The sequence below is a fragment of the Schistocerca cancellata genome, chromosome 8 (assembly GCF_023864275.1).
Source record: "Schistocerca cancellata isolate TAMUIC-IGC-003103 chromosome 8, iqSchCanc2.1, whole genome shotgun sequence".
NCBI lineage: Eukaryota > Metazoa > Arthropoda > Insecta > Orthoptera > Acrididae > Schistocerca > Schistocerca cancellata.
In genome coordinates, this window is record NC_064633.1 from 257,996,977 (window position 1) to 258,015,104 (window position 18,128).

Genomic DNA, 18,128 nt, shown 5'->3' on the forward strand with positions numbered 1-18,128 from the left:
CCCCCCCCCCCCTCTCTCTCACTCTCTCTCTCTCTCTGTGTGTGTGTGTGTGTGTGTGTGTGTGTGTGTGTGTGTGTGTGGCCACGCCCTCGGATGGCTGCGCCCGTCCGTCTCGGAGACGCGCGTGGCCGGCTGGGCTCGGCGTGGCTCGCCTGCCCTGAATACGCAATTTGGCCGCGCGCTCCTCCGCGCCGGCTACTCACATGCAAATTCCAGCGTCTCCGCGCAGAATGGGGAAACATTAACCGGACCGGCCAGCCGACTACATTGCGCAATGCATGTTAAATTGCTCGCGCGGGAATGGGATTCCCACCCGGCGAGAGTGAGCCGGGCTGAGCACAGCGGAGTGCTCCGGCGTGCGGCGGGAGGTGGGAGTGTGCCCGAGGAACGCCGCGTCCTCCCAGGGCGGTTTTCGTCGCCTCCTCTCTCCATCTGAGTGCTGTTCAGAGAACTTGGTCTGCTCGGACCTGTGACGAGCAGTATGACAGCTCTAAAGCCCGTTTCACGTACAATGTCTGATCAAAAGTATCCTTGGAAGCCTGTGTAATGCGGAATTGACCACGAAAGGTCCCAAGAGGCGGACCCACCAGTGGAAAAGGAGGCAGGGAGTACTGTGTTGTGCATGGAGAAGCATTAATTGCAGAGCGGGTCGGTCGATAGATCTCGTTGAAATACGGTAGTAATTTGTCACCTCAGGAACAATCAAACAGGGACATTTCAACTCTCCTAATACTGTCCATGTCGACTGTTGGTGTTGTGATTGTCAGGTGCAAAAGCGAAGCAACAACCACAGCTCAACCAAGGCCCGGTAGACGGCATACTGTGGCGGACAGGAACCGTCAAGATTTACGGAGAGTGGTTGCAAAAAAAATAAAGTATGGAATCGGCAGAATGAATCACCCTTGGGTTTCAAAGTGCTACGAGCGAGCATCCAGCTAGCACAACGAATGTGCGTATGTAGTTAAAAAAAATGGTGCAATGACTGAACACGTCCGCATCAGCCACACATTTCTGTACATAGTGCTAAGCGATGTACAAGGTGTAAAAAAAAAAGCGAAGCCTCTGGGTAGTGGATGACTGGAAACCATTAATTTTGAAGTTACGAATAGAACCATACCCTGTGACCAGCCGATGAAAGGGTCGTAGTTTTGCGAATGGTTGGGGAAAGTTACCATTATATGTAGTGCAAGTGCGGGATATCGGTTATGCTTGTTGCATACCACTGTGATGCTATAGTGCAATCTCTGGTTACCTACTGAGAGGGGAGTACCACATATGATCATGCTAATTAATAAAAGGAAATAATAACGTCATTTAAAGGAAATCACGTACTGATCAGTAATAGGGGTCACCGAGTGAAGCATGACAATATGCGTACCACATCACGCAGATACACACATTAAAGAGAAGAGGAGTCATGGAACCTATAACGGAAAAAAGTGGTCTCTGTTGTGGGGTCCTGCCCACTAGTATCTTACACTGTGCCTAGATTGTTGCTTTCTCAGATAGATAAACAACAATTCAAGCAGATCACATTCATGGTTTTTATTACAATACTTAACTTGGGCTTACAATGTCGTGTCGCACGCTACCGGTGACTTGCAAATAATGTCTTTCGGTATATAGAATGTACATGCAAGTAGTGTATGTGGATCACAAGTAACAGCTCTTCTAGGGCTCTCTTGAAGTACGGGTCTACTTGCATCCGTCTTGTCCAGTGCGGCCGAGTTTGGCAGGAGCGTACTTTTAGCCGACGTAGTCTCACAGCCTTCTCTGCTCCTGCGTTCTTCGTGTTCTTGTCGGCGCTCGTCGTTACGCCGGAACATCTATAACACTCAGGTTTATTAACGTAAAACAAAACACAAGTGTTATGCATTGAGCTGAACTTGTCAACATTTAATACTTGGATACATGAATTCTGATGATGGACTCTAATCTCGACACAGGTTGGTGGCGACGGTAACACCACGACTAGTAAATATAAACATAGTTATTATATTAGTGGAAGAACACAGAAAAACAGATTCGAACAATAGTGAGATCGACAAAGTGCGTATAGAAAGCAAACTAGCAGGCTGCAAAGTATTAAGAAGGAATAAATGGCTGCTGAAGGGAGTGACCTAATGTGGAATCACTACGGAATTGAAGGTTGCAATGATGACCCACTTCACCAAACTCGCAGCGGAAGTCAGCAGCAGCACAGGCTGGAGAATCTGAGTTCAGATCTCTATCTATGCTCCGTGCTCAACTAAAAACATGCTTCCGTGCAGCCGCATGGCTCGCCCCATCAACCCTCCAGCAATACGTCTTTGCTCTGTGATTTCGCAGCAGAAAGCCTTTACTCCTTCATCTCTTAGCAGCAAGTTATTACTCTTCAAAAGCGTAATGTGAAGTGTACTTTCCAGTCGCATAATGGGAAGCACCCTCTTTCTGTACGCTGTCTAACTCGGCTGTTTTTCACCAGAGCAGGAATCTTGCAGGCCAGTTGTGGCACCTATTGAGAGTTTCATCCCGTAAAACTCAAGTAAAGATGTTAAACAATCTCCTGATCTTATGGATTTACGCTGTGTTTCGTCATTAGAACCGTGGTTGGGTAGGCGGGCAGAAAATCTATCCCACTCCGTGGTAAAAGTTTGAAAGAGAACAACGAGACGGCCAACACGTAGGCACGGACGAGAACGTGTTTGCTCTACATAAAATAACAGTAAGAACCAACCATAACATAACACTGGGTTCTGAAATTTAAACCGAACGTTATTTTACTCCTGAGGTAACGGCGATTCGCACAAAAACCTGTAGGAGAGTGACACTGGCTCCTTTTCCTTATCTTCCTATAAGGCTTCTACGAACAACGTTGCATTTTTTCCTACAGGAAAATTTCTTGTCTGTAGGCTGAGTGGACGCGAATGTCAGTGTGACTACCTAAGGTTGCGATTCAGCTTGGACGCTGAAGATTTTTACGATAGTCAGTTCCTCTTAAAAAGTTGCGTATCTTACGACAGCCAGCCCGTAGGCTTTTATCTCATGAGTCCTTTCACATTACTAAAAAATACAAATGAAAAGAAGGTAGTGAAAGGGACAGTTAGAGGAGGTACTGAATGTCGACTGCATTTAATGTGTAGCGCCAGTGACCCACTGCTTGATGAAGGGAGGTGGGCAATCAGAATATTCTGAAACTTGTTCTGTGACAGTTTCAGAGTAAACTGGCCACGTACCCCAACAATGTACTGTGGCGGAGGGGGTGTTTTTCGTAGTAGTGTTGTTATCATGTTGCACTTACGAAAACGTTAATTGCGGAAGCAGATAAAGACATTTCACAGCACTGTGCATTGTGTACAGAAGAGGAACAGTTCGGAGACAGTGCCTGTATCGTCACGACAATCCACCATGCCCTAAAGCAGCATTAGTGAGGCAGTGGTTTCGGAAAAGATAACATTGGTGAAGTGGACTGGGTTTCTCAGAGTCCTGTAGTGAACCCAATGGTGTACCTGTGGGATGAGTTACAACGTAGACTTCAAACATCAGTACCTCACCTGGTTTCGTTTCTCGAGGAAGAATGGGTTATCATTCTTGCATTGACATTCAGACACTCCTTGAAATTATCCCTAGGAAACTTAAAGGCGCCGTGAGGCGAAGGGTATACACACCACATATTAATGTCCACTAATAGGTATCCGAATGTTTATCTGCTACTGTACCTGTGAGTCGCGGTGTAGATAATAATATAGCGCGTTTGTGTGCAGGGTGTAGCAGAAACAGTGACTCATTGTAAATACATTAGAAGAATTAGAATTATCTATAATTAATCAGGTGAAGATTTGAAGTCCTCATACAGTCTTCTGCGAATGTATTTGGCACTTCATTAATTGTTGAAACTTGTCAGAGACCCATTAACAGCGCAGGGACCCATTCGGCCTGTTCAGTCACAAGCACGCCGGTCGCCGTAATACCAATCGACGCTTCAGATCCTCGACATAACTGTTCTGGGGAACCTTCACCCGATGCTCCTGATATTGCTGTGATCCATGAGATTCCCAGTGGGCCGATGTTGTCCAGCTAGGATGGTTGTTATCGAATTCTGTACACGCATTTCTCTCTAACCAACCTTGTGCGTTGCTGTGTGAATGCTAGTGAATAGTTCTCCCGCTTCTTGGAAATTCCGCACCTACATTTTCGAAGCTTACGGAGTTTATTTAGGACGCTCACCATTGGTGTTGAACAACCTTTTAGTTGGGTGACAGCCGTTGGGATCAGTCACTTTAGTTTATAACAGCATCTTGGAACATCGTAATTCTCATCAGGAAAGAAATGATTACTTAAATGCATCAGAGGATGCACCTGTAACATGCAAAACCTGTCGTGAGTCAATGGATTACGGATTACAGCAAACAGTTAATGCTGTCATACGGACACTCATTCATTTTAATTCTAAAATGTTAATAACACCTTGGGTAATATTATGGCATGAAACTTCCAATTCCACCAATCATGTAATATGCGAGGGTTGGAACTTAAATAGTGGCAACTATTTATTCGCAACGGATACAAAAGAGTACATGTTTGCACCTGTTACTGTCCTTCAAAGTAGTCACTTGAGTTGTGTAGAACCCGTTACCAGCGATGTGGAAGGCGTAGTATACCGTTAGCATAGCCTGTTCTGTTGATAGTGTGAATGGAGCGGTCTACTGCCTGTCTAATCTCTGCAACAGTTCTGAAGCGAATGCCATCATCAGTGCACAATATCACTGTTCGTTTTTGGAGCATCGCCTGCGACCAGCTTTGTGAAAGAAGCGGCTACCCTTTCTGCGCAACCCACCCATCATTTTGCACGACATTGCGCGGGCTCATACAGCGCAAGCTGTGGCTGCTCTGTTCGATCGATGGGACTGGGAAGTACTGTACCATCCACCATACTCCCCGGACTTACGTCCTTGAGACTTTGATTTGATTCCGAAAATGAAGGAACCACTTCGTGGCATTCGCTTCAGAACTGTTCCAGAGATTAAACAGGCAGTAGATCGCTCCATTCGCACCATTAACAGAACAGGCTCTGATAAAGATATACTACGCCTTCCACATCGCCGGCAACGGGTTCTACACGACGCTGGTGACTAATTTGAAGGACAGTAATAGGTGCAGACACGTAACTCTTTTGCATCGGTTGTGAATAAATGCCACTATTCAAGTTCCAACTCTCGTATATTTGCTTCTTGGTAAGTCTTCTCTGAAGATATTTCTGTGGACTGTAGCCCGTTTGGGAACTGTAACTTGGAAGATAAATAGTACAGATAAGAACAGTTTGAAATGTTGTGCTGCATCAGAATGCTGAAGACTAAGAGATTAGATTTGTTGAACGTTGGAAGGGTACTGAATCGATTAGACGATAATAATTTATGGGCCAGTTATACTAAAAGAAGGATAAAGTGATTATACACATGCTGAGGCGTTGGTGAGGAATCGTGAGTGTTGTGAGGAAAGGAAGCGTCTCTCTCTCTCTCTCTCTCTCTCTCTCTCTCTCTCTCTCTCTCTCTCTCCCCCCCCTCCCCTTCTCCCCCCCCCCCCCCACTGGAATCCGGAGTACAGATCTTTTATTCATTGCAAAATTCTCAAATGCTTCCAGAAGTGATACCCCTTAACTAACATTTATGTTTGTTCGGCAATTTTGCTTGCTTCCCAGTCACCTCCTGGATAAATTTCTGCGTCTGCCCTTGGTGTGGGGAGCTGCATCACACCAGTATTCGCACAGAAGACGAAAACAACAGTAGCAACTCTGTCACTACTACACATCTCCCAGTATGTTACGGGAATTTTGGAAGCCAAACATGTATCATTGCGCCACCAAATTTCATATCTGATTCAGGGGATACACAGACCGCGTCGAAGAATGCATTTGATGTGAAAATGTAGCAATTATTTGAGGTGAAATACCCCTGGTAATAGGAGAAAATTAGTGCCGATAAATGAGGGCTGCGCTGTGAGCAAGCTGGTGACGTAACTGGTGGTGAGGGCTGGCTGTATTCTGGTGTGGCGACCGCACGAGTATTGTTTTTTAGGGAAGGCACAGCTCGCGGCCGGCCGGACGTGGTGCGGCCGTGTTGCGGGTTGCCTACATGCCGGGCGCTGCGGTACACCGCAGCCGCAGCCGCTGCTGACTGTCCAGTGCTCGCCGCTTGTGCGTTTCACCACCGCGCAAAGTAGCGACCAGCCACTCCGATGCAACAAAAAGTACTCTGCCGTTAGTGCACACTTGCGTTACCTGCGCTATACAGATTTATTTAGCTGTAGAATTGTCAACTACATAAGACTTCGTTTCTGTCGCCTAAGAAGTACAAGGTATCTCAGTTCATCCGGGTAGCTTCTACTTTTTAACTTTTTTTCATCTTCATCTTCTTCTTCTGCTTTTACGGCCTCATTGGACCACTTCAGTCAATCCTTTCTGGTCCTCTTCTTTGGTATTTTCCCCTTCCGAGTGGCCCAGTATCTCTTCATTCGTTCCGATGCTTTTCGTCGTTCCTCATCTGTAAATACCCTTTTCATTGTATGTAGTTTGTCAATTTTTGGTTTAAATCTTATTTCTGTGTCCCTCAACTTCTTTAAATTTGGCGTTTTGTTCTGCAAATCATCTAGAGTTATTTCCAGTTCTTCCATATCCTCTCTTATTTCCTTAAGCCATCCTCCTTGTTGTTTCAAATTCCAGAGTTTCTCAATAATTTTCCTTGATAATCTGGTTTCTGGTGTCCTCAGAATGTGACCACAAAAGAGATCCTTTTCTTTCGTATAGTATCGGTGATTGGCTCCAGTTCTCTGTATACCACTTCATTTGGAACTATCCGCCATTGCCCAGCTTTTTGATATTTCTTATTTATGCATGTTCTAGCAATTCTTCTCTCTACTTTTAAAATTTTGTCACTTCTGTTTTTCTGGGTGACTTTAAAAAGAGTTTCACTTCCGTATGTAACCTCTGGTTGAACCACCGTCTTGTAATGTTTTAATTTTGTTTTAATTGATACATTTTTTTATTGTACGTAGACCATGTTAGTTTTTGAGCTTTTATCATTTTATTAGTTCTTGCTCGCCATGCAGGTTTCTCGTCCAATTTATGTGTTATAATTTCACCCAGGTATTTAAATTGTTTCACTATTTTAATTTCCCTATTGTTCACTGTGATGTGATCTATTACAAGTGGATCCGTTACCATTATTTCAGTCTTTTCAAATGATATCTGGAGTCCTAATTTTTGTGCTATATTTTGTAAGCTTGGTATTTGTTTCGTGGCTTCCTGAATATTATTAGCTAGTAATGCTAGGTCATCAGCAAATCCCAAGCAATTTAGGTTTATTTTATCTTTCTTAGTTCCAATTTTAATATTCATAGGATTTTCCTTGTACCATTCTCTCATTACATATTCAAGAGCACAATTGAATAGCAATGGTGATAAACAATCTCCCAATCTCAACCCTGTTTTAATCGTAAATGGTTCAGATATTTCTCCTCTAAATTTTACTTTGGATTTTGTGTTTGTTAAGGTTAACTGTATCATTTTTATTAATTTAGGATGAAGTCCAAAATTCCTTAATATTTTCATCATTGAAGATCTATGGATGCAATCATACGCCTTTTTGAAATCTACAAAGGTTATGACTAGTTGTTTTTGCCTTCTTTTGTAGATATCCATAACTAACTTCAAGGTGATTATCTGTTCTGGGCAGCTTCTCCAGGATCTAAATCCTCCTTGATATTCTCCCAGTTCCAGTTCTAGTTGATCTTTACAGCGGTTGTATAGTATTCTTGCCATGATCTTATACGTGCAGTCCAAAAGGGAAAGTCCTCTATAGTTGTCTGGATTTGATTTTTCTCCTTTCTTATGTAATGGATGTATTATAGCAGTAGTCCAATTTTCTGGTAATTTCTCTTCATTCCAGATTTTTACTATGCATTGGTGTAATGCTATCTTTACTGGTTCTGCTACATATTTCCAAAGTTCAGCAAACGTTTGATCTTCTCCACTTGCTTTGTAGTTTTTGAGTTCTTTCAAAGCTCTGTAGACCTCATTAATTGTAGGTGGATTTATATTTTCTGCTGGTGTTTTAATTGGGGTTTCTGTGTTTATCTGAAGAAGTTCTGGGGGATCTTCACAATTTAGTAACTTGTTAAATGTTTCTGCTAGAATTTCTGTATTTTTACTATTGCTATGGGCTAGGTTATTATCTTTATCTTTTAACATTAATGTTGGAGGATCATATCTTTGTAATTGTCTGCCAAATATTTTGTAATAGTCTCTTGAGTTTGTTTTTTCACTATTTGTTTCTATCATTAGAAGTATATCTTTTTGGTACTGACGTTTAACTCTCCTTATTATTTTTTGTGTTGTCTTCCTTTGTTTTGTGAGTTCCAAATATGATTTTTCTGTTTTTTTCATTTTGATGCCTTAACCAGGCTTGGTGTCGATCCAACACTGCTTCATCACATTCATCGTTCCACCACTGGTGTTTTTTCCTTGGATTTATAGGGGCAACTTGTTCAGCTATTTGTTTCAATTTGGGAATTATTTCTTACAGATCATCTGTTATTTTTATATCCCTGGTTTGTGCTTCATAATCCTCATTTTGTATCAGTTTATGAGGGTCATAGGTTCTCTTCTTCTTCTGGTGGGATTTTTTCTTTGCTAATGGGGTTAATTTAATTTTAATTTTTATCATGTAATGATCTTATCCGATATCTGTCCCTCTCAGTACTTTCACATTGTAAATTTCCTTGTGGTAATTCTTGTCCATGCAGACATGGTCCAGTTGCCATTCTCCTTTTTTCCAGTCTGGATGTTTCCAAGTTTTTAGTTTACTTAGTCTTCTCTTAAAATACGTCGACTTTGAGATCATGTCATGGTTTCTGCAAAATTCCACTAGTCTTATGCCATTTTTGTTTCTTCTTCTTTGTGCTGTCCATTTCCCTATTATGTCTCTATATCTCTTTTCCCTTCCTAACTGCGCATTGAAGTCTCCAATTAAAATTTTGATGTGATTTTTATTAATGTTATTCGTCGTTTGATCTAAGAGCTCCCAAAATTTTTCTACCTCTTCTGTGTTCTTTTTTATTATTTTTATCATTTGTCGGGGCATGGGCATTTATTATTGTGTACATTTTATTTGCAGCTTTTAGAGTTAATGTTGAGAGCCTGGGAGATTGTGCTTTAAATTCTATTATGGACTCTCTTATTTTCAGACTCACCACGAATCCTGTTCCAAATTGTGGACACTGTTTCATGACTCTTTTCCCTGGTATTCCCTTATAAATCCTATATCCTTGTGATTCTATCGGCTCCTGATCAGTATTTCTCATTTCTTGAAGTCCGGTTATGAGAATCCCCTTGCGATCCATTTCATCCGTCAGAATTTTGAGTTTGCCTGGTTGGTCTTTTACTATAGTAACTGTACAGCATTTCCTACTGGGGAAGGAATAGCGGCAAAAGTAGACAGTGTTCGCTGAATTCAGCCAATCGCCATACGCCGATTCTGACACGAAGTCAGTTAACTAAGTCAGCTCTGAGTTCTACAGCAATGCATTGCCTCAATGTCTGAGCGTAAGGTGGCAGTGTCGAAGGACAAAAAGTTCGATGCAATAAGGCTAGCCACTTGGGAGGCCACTGGATGAACAAATACGGACTCGTCGGAGTTCGTTGAAGGTATTTGCAAACATTCCAGGATGATGCTCATACGTAGATTTCAATGAAGTAAAAAACGGTCGGATTTCTTGTAACGCAACGAGAGGTGAGTAGGAGGATGGGCTGACTACGTGGATTATCCTTCACAACACTGATCGGAAAAAACGTTCCGTAATAGTTATCAGTAAATGTCAGCAGTGATGATCCCACCTCAGGGAAGCAATTCTTAGTACACTGAAACGTCGCTGCTCCGTCAAATGTATAACATTCTTTTGTAGTTGCGCGCAGTTCTTCGTACGGGGAGTTGCTGCTTTAAGTGGGCTCAACCATTCCTTCCTTTCACACATTTTAGCGTAAAGGCACCATTTCTAGTCAGCAATAAAGATACAGTATAGGGAGGTGGGTGGTGTTCACGATACAATTGATGACGAGCAGAGATGCACATATGTCCACCCACGGAGTTTTGTGACTTTGGCTTAGAGCATATGGTACCCATACACCAGATTGAATCTCTGCACCCAAGTGTCGCACGATTGTAGAATGATCACGGTTCATCACATTTGCCAGTTCTGGAGTACGCTGAGGTGGGTCGCCGCGGATTAAGGAGTTTAAACGATCTTCATCAAACCTAAAATGTTTTAATGAACGAGAAGTCAATAAGATCAAAACGATCCTCCTTAAAGCAAGAAAAGCATTTCCTTGACGAACTCTGTCCAGTGGCATCATCCCCTACACGCCGCAAGTGTTTCTGGCTGCCGCCGCCGGTGTGACCCCTCTGTCGAAGTCAAACAGAAGAATATGTCGGAAATATTGAGATTTCTCCACTTTCCGCAAGTTTTCTAGCGTCCACGGCTGCACTCACTATCACCAAATGACAAAATGGGAATAAGTAAACTCAAATGCAAGAGGGAAGTAGAAATAAAAAATGATAATGGATCATTAAAACCATAGCAATCGGAATATCACCATAGAAAACAAAAACGATACGAAGTAAGGCACCAACCTAATAGACGTCTGTCCCATGTGGTCGGAACATGGACCCTCGTATGCTGTTCAGAAGGCAGCGGAGGCTTTATCGATATCGTGAAGAATTTAACAAACAGGTGACGTTTCGGTGTTGCAGACGGAATAGATCCCCATTACGACAGGAACAAGAGGTCCGCAGACGTCGATGCCAGCCACGGTAAGCTGATAACCGGTAGTGCAGGAGGTGGCGTAGCGACAGCGAGCGCCACACGTCTGCTCCGGAAACCCACCCCGCGTTTGTGCCTCGGCCTGGCGGGGCCGGCGTGTAAGCGGCACCGTTATGGTTTCCTCCCCCCCGCATCCCGGCGAAATTGGATTTCTATTCACTTTGCCAGGAAAGCACCCCACTTCCGTCACTCGATTGTGGTCGGGAAACCAATTTATATTTGCTACCCTGGTCTGCCCTCACGTGACGGCAGGAGGCGCTCGGCGCGCCGTGGCGGCGGCGTCTGCCGTTCCGGTCGCCGCTTTATATAAACATCGGTTTCAATTTCCCGCCTCTTCGGCTGCTGTTCGCCCTGTCCCGTTCCCGTGACGTCTCGCCTCCGGTTCTCGTAAGATCACCCGTGCCCCGTGGAGCGTCGCACTCCGCTTCCCGGGTCGCATTCCGCAGCGGGTGGTTGTATCCGTCATCTGTAATGGAGTCTTGTACCACCAGCAAGAGCGGCTGACGCAATTAATTCCTAAACGTCATGTTGGTTTGCATGTAGGATTCCTGAGTCGAGCGGTATTTCTCCTCACCAATGCACTTGATAGTAGAATCAACAGACGTGCATAGGATTTATTGATCGAAAAAATAGTTCGACGAAGTGGTGCAAGATATTCGAAAGTCTGGAAAGTAGGGTTAAGCTACAGGGATAGGCAGTTAATATATGGTGATTTTTTATTATTTGCAAACCCCCGATACTACGTAGTAGACGCTGAGGCAATATAAGACAGATGCTGCCGCAAACGTCGGGAAATACCCAAAAAATTGATGACATATGACAGTTCCTACTTTCGCTGGTACGGAACAATGTCACATTAGCGCCGCTAGGCTGCTCTGCTTTTGTAAATGTAAACCGATTAACGTGGTCCTGCATTACCACTTTCACGATCACTACCGTATCACATCGGATAATGCAAGAACGAAAACAGAGTACCTTAACAGAGCGATGTGTGGCATTTCCCCTTACTGGCGAGGGAAGGATCGACAGGCCCAACCTCTGCACGTACGGCGAGGTACGTCATATGGTCACGTCACAAGTTCAACATTCGTCATCCACTTTAGAGGTATTTCCCGACATTGGCGGCTCCATGTATCTTATATTAAATTTACTTGCCTCAGCGTCGTCTACGTTGCTTCGGGGTATTCTAAAAGTTAAGAAGACCCACCTTGTATACAATAAATACAAGAACTAAGAGAGGGAAAATAATAACTTAGGCCAAGAATGAAATTATCCGATTGGAACGGGTGTAAGATGAGAACGTATTCCTTTGCCCCATTATGTTCAAGGAAGAAGAAATGATGGAAAGAAAAGAAAGGGTCGGGAGTGGCATTAAAACTGAAGGTGACAACATCGAGGATAACACAACTAGCACACAATGCGGATAGTAAGTAAACCGAAGAGAGGACGAAAGTGATCAGGAGTAAGCAATAAACTTAATGTTAAAATTAGGGACCACGAGGTCAAGGAATTCTATTTTCGAAGCAAAGTAACAAATAACGGACGAAGCAAGGAAGTGTCATAGAAAGAACTCTATCGCAAGCAGAGAAAGCAGTACTTTTCACAAGAAGTCTACTAGTATCTAATATCAGCCTTAATTTGAGGAAAAAAATTTTGAGACTTCATTTGTAGCTCAGGATTCTATGGAAGTGAATCATGGACTGTGGGCAAACCGGATGAAAGATGTGCTCTAGAAGAATGTAGAGAATCATGTGGACTGGCAAGAGAAGACATGAGGTTCTTTGTAGAATTGGCGAGGAGATCATCAGGAAAGCATTACAACAAGAGCGGACAAAATGATAGGGAATATGGTAAGACACAAAGAAATTACTTACATGATACTTGCAGGGGCTGTAGAGGAGAAAAATGTATGGAGAAACCGAAATTCAGATACGTGTATAGCAAAGAAGTAACAATAAATAATTAAGGAAGTAGGGTACATGTTCTATTTTGATATGAAGGGGTCGGAACAGGAGATGAATTAGTGGCGAGCTGCATCAAACTAGTCAGAAGTCTGTAAAACACAACTCTTGAGAAAAACACTGTGCCGTGTAGTAGGCTCCTCGGCCTGTAACTCTACGTGGTATGGATCAGGTAGAATGGTATCGACTATGGCAACACATACATGCTCGGGTTTTTCTGTTCTGAGTAGGCATCTTTTGTGTGCTGATCATATATTTGTTGTTACTGTTTGTGAGAGACAATTTTCTTAAATTTTCTGTTCTTTCGCTTGTTGCAGATCGGAAGTTTGAAAAACTACTTCCTGTTCGAACACCAGCATGTCCACAAGAGATCACTATCATCGAGCGACCAACACCACTCCCTTCTGCAACAAGAAAAACAGGTGAGTGCGGACAGCGCTATAAAGTGCAGTTCCCGTCTAAAATAGTTGATCTGAAGTTGGAAACTGCATAATAAGGAACAGCCAGGCTACTGCTACCGTTTTTGTACCAGATTAGTTGGACAGCTTCTTCCGTGGATAAGGCGAAACCCATGTCTTCAGTATATACAAAGAAAACAAGTTTCAAAACTATTGTCACTACTGTCACATGACTATCGAAGATTTTCGTACTGTTTCGTTGTGAAGCGTTCACTAATATGAATTTTTTGCGTACTCTGCGATACTGTTGTAGGCCGCCGTTAGACCTCGTGGACTGTTCGTACGATTGGAACAGAAAGGCTAAAGAACCTACTTAAATTTCAAGATGATCCAGAGAAAGAAGCCACGTAATTAAAAATGTACGCCTGAGGCTGAGGAATAAATAAGAATTGTTTTGAAATATGGAAGTTACGAGTTACATGTGGAGACGGTGAAGGTCAGTTCAATGTCGGTCCCATTATGCTAGTTTGTGTGCTGATAAATGTAAGAATGTTTCGTCTCGACGTTCATATAATGAATTTTCGACGTGTTTTTGTTAAAATTGAATGTTAACAAGTACTGTATACAGTTTTTTATATTTTTTCAGGAACTCCAGAATTCCGTTAAAAATGTACATCACTCTGTTTAAAATCAACTGTAGTTGCTCCACTGTCCCGGTACAGAGTATATGAGAGTTTCAGTTGAGCACTAATACATCTTCCGCTTTCCTTCATATCACTTGCTGAAACGAGGTTTTAACCATCTTCAATCTTTTATGTATTAGGGGCGCGTTGTATACGTTCGTATCTTGAGCAGACAAATGAAGACATACAAAGCGTTACGCTACAGGACTCGGCGTTGTACGCAGGTGAATAAAGGAGCAGCTTTGGCACTGTAGATTACCGCCCAGGCGGTGAGGAACGCACGTCTTAATAAAGTTCTGTAGCTGATACAACGAAAACAGGTATCACATTAGCCATTGGACGAAAGACAATCTAGCTAAATCATTCAGCGCAGAATTTTTCATGCATACGTAAAGCAGAAGTTCGAGCGGTTAAGAGATGTCAGTGTCTCTCAGATGATGATAAGAAGGTCTGTGAACGGATGGAGAGAAGGCTACAGAAACTCGTAATGAGAAACACGTCAACAGTGGTATGAAGTCACAGTTAAAGAAACGTGACGCGGAGTAAATAAGTTTCTTCTCCTCAAGAAGAGGTAGCGTTTTTGTAACGTACTGGTTAAGAATGTACGACGGTAGTTGACACTTCTTTTTACTGACACGCATGGCGAACGGACTAATATATATAAAAAAAAAAACGAAATTCGCATTCAGAACTGTAAATTTAGCTTTGCTTTGGTCGTTCTATACTGCTCACACGGTGACAGTTGTCGTGTATGGTACCTGACAAAACCAGATTGCATTCGCATGTCAACAGTTCGGCGCGAAAATTACACAGTATTGTATTCGCCTAAAACTTTGTTGCTATGCTTTTCATTATGGAGGATGACGCGCGAGTACCAATTAAAGCTCTGGCACTACACAAAGGCCAGCATTATAACAGGCAAACCCTGTTTCACTGTATTGAAATAATGATTTCCTTCGATTTTGCAGTTGCAGTGCTTGCCTCTGACAGCTATTTGTTGTGTGCTTATGTTGTATTCGTGACCTCGTGGTCTGTAGTGGCTTAGTATGTACTGAAAACAGTCTTGTATTGTGATGTGTTCTCTCTCTGTCTCCTAATTTTTAAACATGAGAAATTGTGCAAGATATCCTTTCAGTAGAACGCTGTGAACGTCATGTTACTGTTACCTTAGAAAGACCAAGGAAATGTGACACGCTATAGTGCTGTCGAACCACGGAGGAAGGCCTTAACAAATAGTCGTGTCCAGGAAGTGTGAATAAGTCGCACTTCGTAAACCCGAAGGTCCGAGGTTCGGTCAACACTCAGGTGTGTGACTTTTTCTATCAGTTGTTTCTTCTTTAACCTCTGGTAGATTCAGAAAATGGCGAGTTACATCTCGCTTCGGAGTCTTCTCTAACTAACTTGAGAGGTCGGAGAAAGGTCCAGTATGACTACCGGCGAAGTATCATGCTGGTAAACCAGATTCATGCTTGAGGACTAAGTAGATATCATTATGATGATGCGGACGTTAACAGTGAGAGTTTCTAAATATTCTTCCATATAAATCTGGGTAGAGTTCGCGTGTGAAATTTAAGTTTTGAGGCGTTCATGTTCTCGCCTGACATCATCCAAGTGAATGCCAGTAATGTTCTTTAATAAGTTAGTAGAAGATTATTTTAATTTTAAAAAGTTGAAGTAATCTAAATTGAATATTATGTAATGTGCATGTGTAGTTGTAGTTGTAGTACTCGTCCTCTTATTTCGAAGTCTGCTTTCATGCTCCTCTCAAAGCTTGTTTGTCCGCTGCAAGCCTAATTCATCTCTGCATAACAGCCATATGAACATGACTGCTGTAGTAATGCGTAGGTCCCCCTTCAAAAACTTTTCCTCAAACACTTTCCTCCATTATGTATGTGGTTGGGGGGCGGGGGGGGGGGGGGGCGGCGCGCTCTTCCTTGATGCCTCAGAAAGTTACCTATTAAACGATCCCTTCTTTCAGCTTAGTTCTTCCATAAAATTCTTTTCCCCCGATTAGGTTTAGTACCACCACATTAGACATTTGATAGAGCCAACTGAACTTCAGCATTCTTATACTTGCAAACTGGGTACACGTAACATGGGTTAGCATTGGCTGAACGATGTTTACTTAACGAAACATCACTGCGAAACATTTCAAGAACACAAATTTAAAATCCTTAAAGGCTTTATTGATTGTACTGTCAACAGTTGCAGTATTTATTAGGCGACTAGTTTCAAATGTTAAAGGTCCATTTTCAAACGTGACCTACTGAGACTGCACTGACTGTGCCTGATCTTAATAATAAACATTGAGGGGCAACACATGCTCTGTAAATGTTTCAGGATGAATGCCGCAATCCACATATGCCTGTTACCAAGTTAATTTGACTTGCATTACTGATTTTGGCAATAACGAAGTGTAACAGCATCAAAATTAACCTATGTTTCAGCACAAAAAAAATTGTGTAAAGCAATTTACTGTAGCATGTAAGCAATATTAAGGATGACCTCTAAAATTGTTAATATTACCGTGTCACGTAAATCCACGTAAGCTGTGCTAAGGGGCACAAGTTAACATTGTTTATTTGCGTCAATAAATAGTGACATTCACTTCGTTAACAATAGTTTTCGTTGCGGATTTGCGTTCGGGAGAGTATTCCGCATATTTATCTGAGTCGTAGTACAAATATTACCTGAAAAGCATTTTCCTGGCGCATTCACTGCACGCATTACTACTGCTACTACTGGCAACCATGTTTTTCGGTGCTTGTCATTGTTTATGTGGTATCACCGCCAGACACCACACTTGGTAGGTGGTAGCCTTTAAATGGGGCGCGGACCGTTAGTATACGTCGGACCCGCGTGTCGCCACTGTCAGTGATTGCAGACCGAGCGCCGCCACACGGCAGGTCTAGAGAGACTTCCTAGCACTCGGCCCAGTTATACAGCCGACTTTGCTAGAGATGGTTCACTGACAAATTACGCTCTCATTTGCCGAGACGATAGTTAGCATAGCCTTCAGCTACGTCATTTGCTACGACCTAGCAAGGCGCCATTATCATTTGCTATTTATCTTGTGATGCATGTACCGTCAGACCGATGTTCACCAATTATGGATTAAAGTTAAGTATTCCAGAAGCTACGTATTTTTCTTGCTACTATAAACTCCTATAACTGTTCCAGACCTCGCGCCAGCCTGCGTGAGCTTAGACACGTGCCTTTCGGCTACCAATCATAGTGGCTTGGCTGTTTTGCCAAGTCACAACAGTTTACATGCATAATCTTGACAAATTTGCCATTAGCGTTAGTCTGAAATTAGATACAGGCTCTCAGTTCATCGTGGAACTATCAACTAATATGAATAAAGGACACTTCTTACCGTGTTTTACATGCAATAACGTTGTCTCACATTAAGTGCTCTATTCCAGTGTTAACAGCCGAGGGTCTCTCATTTGCCATACGTTTTTTATCCTACATGTCCGTATCACGTCATCTGCTTTCAATCTCTTTGGACTCCTTTGATGCAGATATGTAACATGCCATACTTTTGCAAAGTCCACCTGAAAGCTCTTTTTGCGGAATTGCAAAACTTCGACGTTAATTAGAATTTGAAGTCTGCGTGCAGAAAAATTATCTTAAAGAGCTCTTTATTCTTGTCTAAATCGCGTAAATTGTCGAAGAGTAACCGTAGGATGGCTAGCATTAATTGATGCTGTGTCATTGCTTGGGGGACATCCGAATGTCAGGTCAAGGAGTTCAGTGTGTTTTTCCCACGTCTGTTTCTGCAATGACTGCGTCTCACAAGGGCGACCTTTTACGTCCTCTTTTTCTTCCTGTCTGTCGAAAGGAAAGGACGACGGACTCTGGGCCCTCTAATGGTCGAGGGGATGAGAGACCACTGTTTGATGCGAACACGATTCGGGAGGAGACGGCCCAACGGCCCCAAAGACAAGAAAATGTTTATCGGCGGCAAAAACTTGTGTAACGATGCCCGGCGTGGCCTGAGAGCGCTGGCCAGATGAGCGAAGGGCGGCAGTTCCGCCGAGGACAGAGTTCCGCGCCCTGCGCCCTTCGCAACCCCCCACCCACAACCAACTCCCCATCCCCACCCCTCACCGTTCCGCCCACCATCCCAGGGCGCGCGTAATGACCCGACCTGCCTGATTGCCACTATCGAAAACCGTTCCGCTACTCTTGAGCCTCCGTCTGCCCTCGCCTCCGCTCGTAAATAACCTTTC

General features: G+C 43.1%; 1 protein-coding gene across 1 annotated transcript in view; it reads left to right on the forward strand.

Moving 5' to 3' along the window:
- The first annotated feature begins 13,132 nt into the window (after window positions 1-13,132).
- Window positions 13,133-18,128, forward strand: part of LOC126095072 (furin-like protease 2) — a 474,956-nt gene continuing 469,960 nt past the window's right edge. Inside the window, exon 1 of the mRNA XM_049909754.1 lies at window positions 13,133-13,234. The gene's annotated coding sequence lies outside the window, so the exon portion shown is untranslated. The remainder of the gene's footprint in view (window positions 13,235-18,128) is intronic.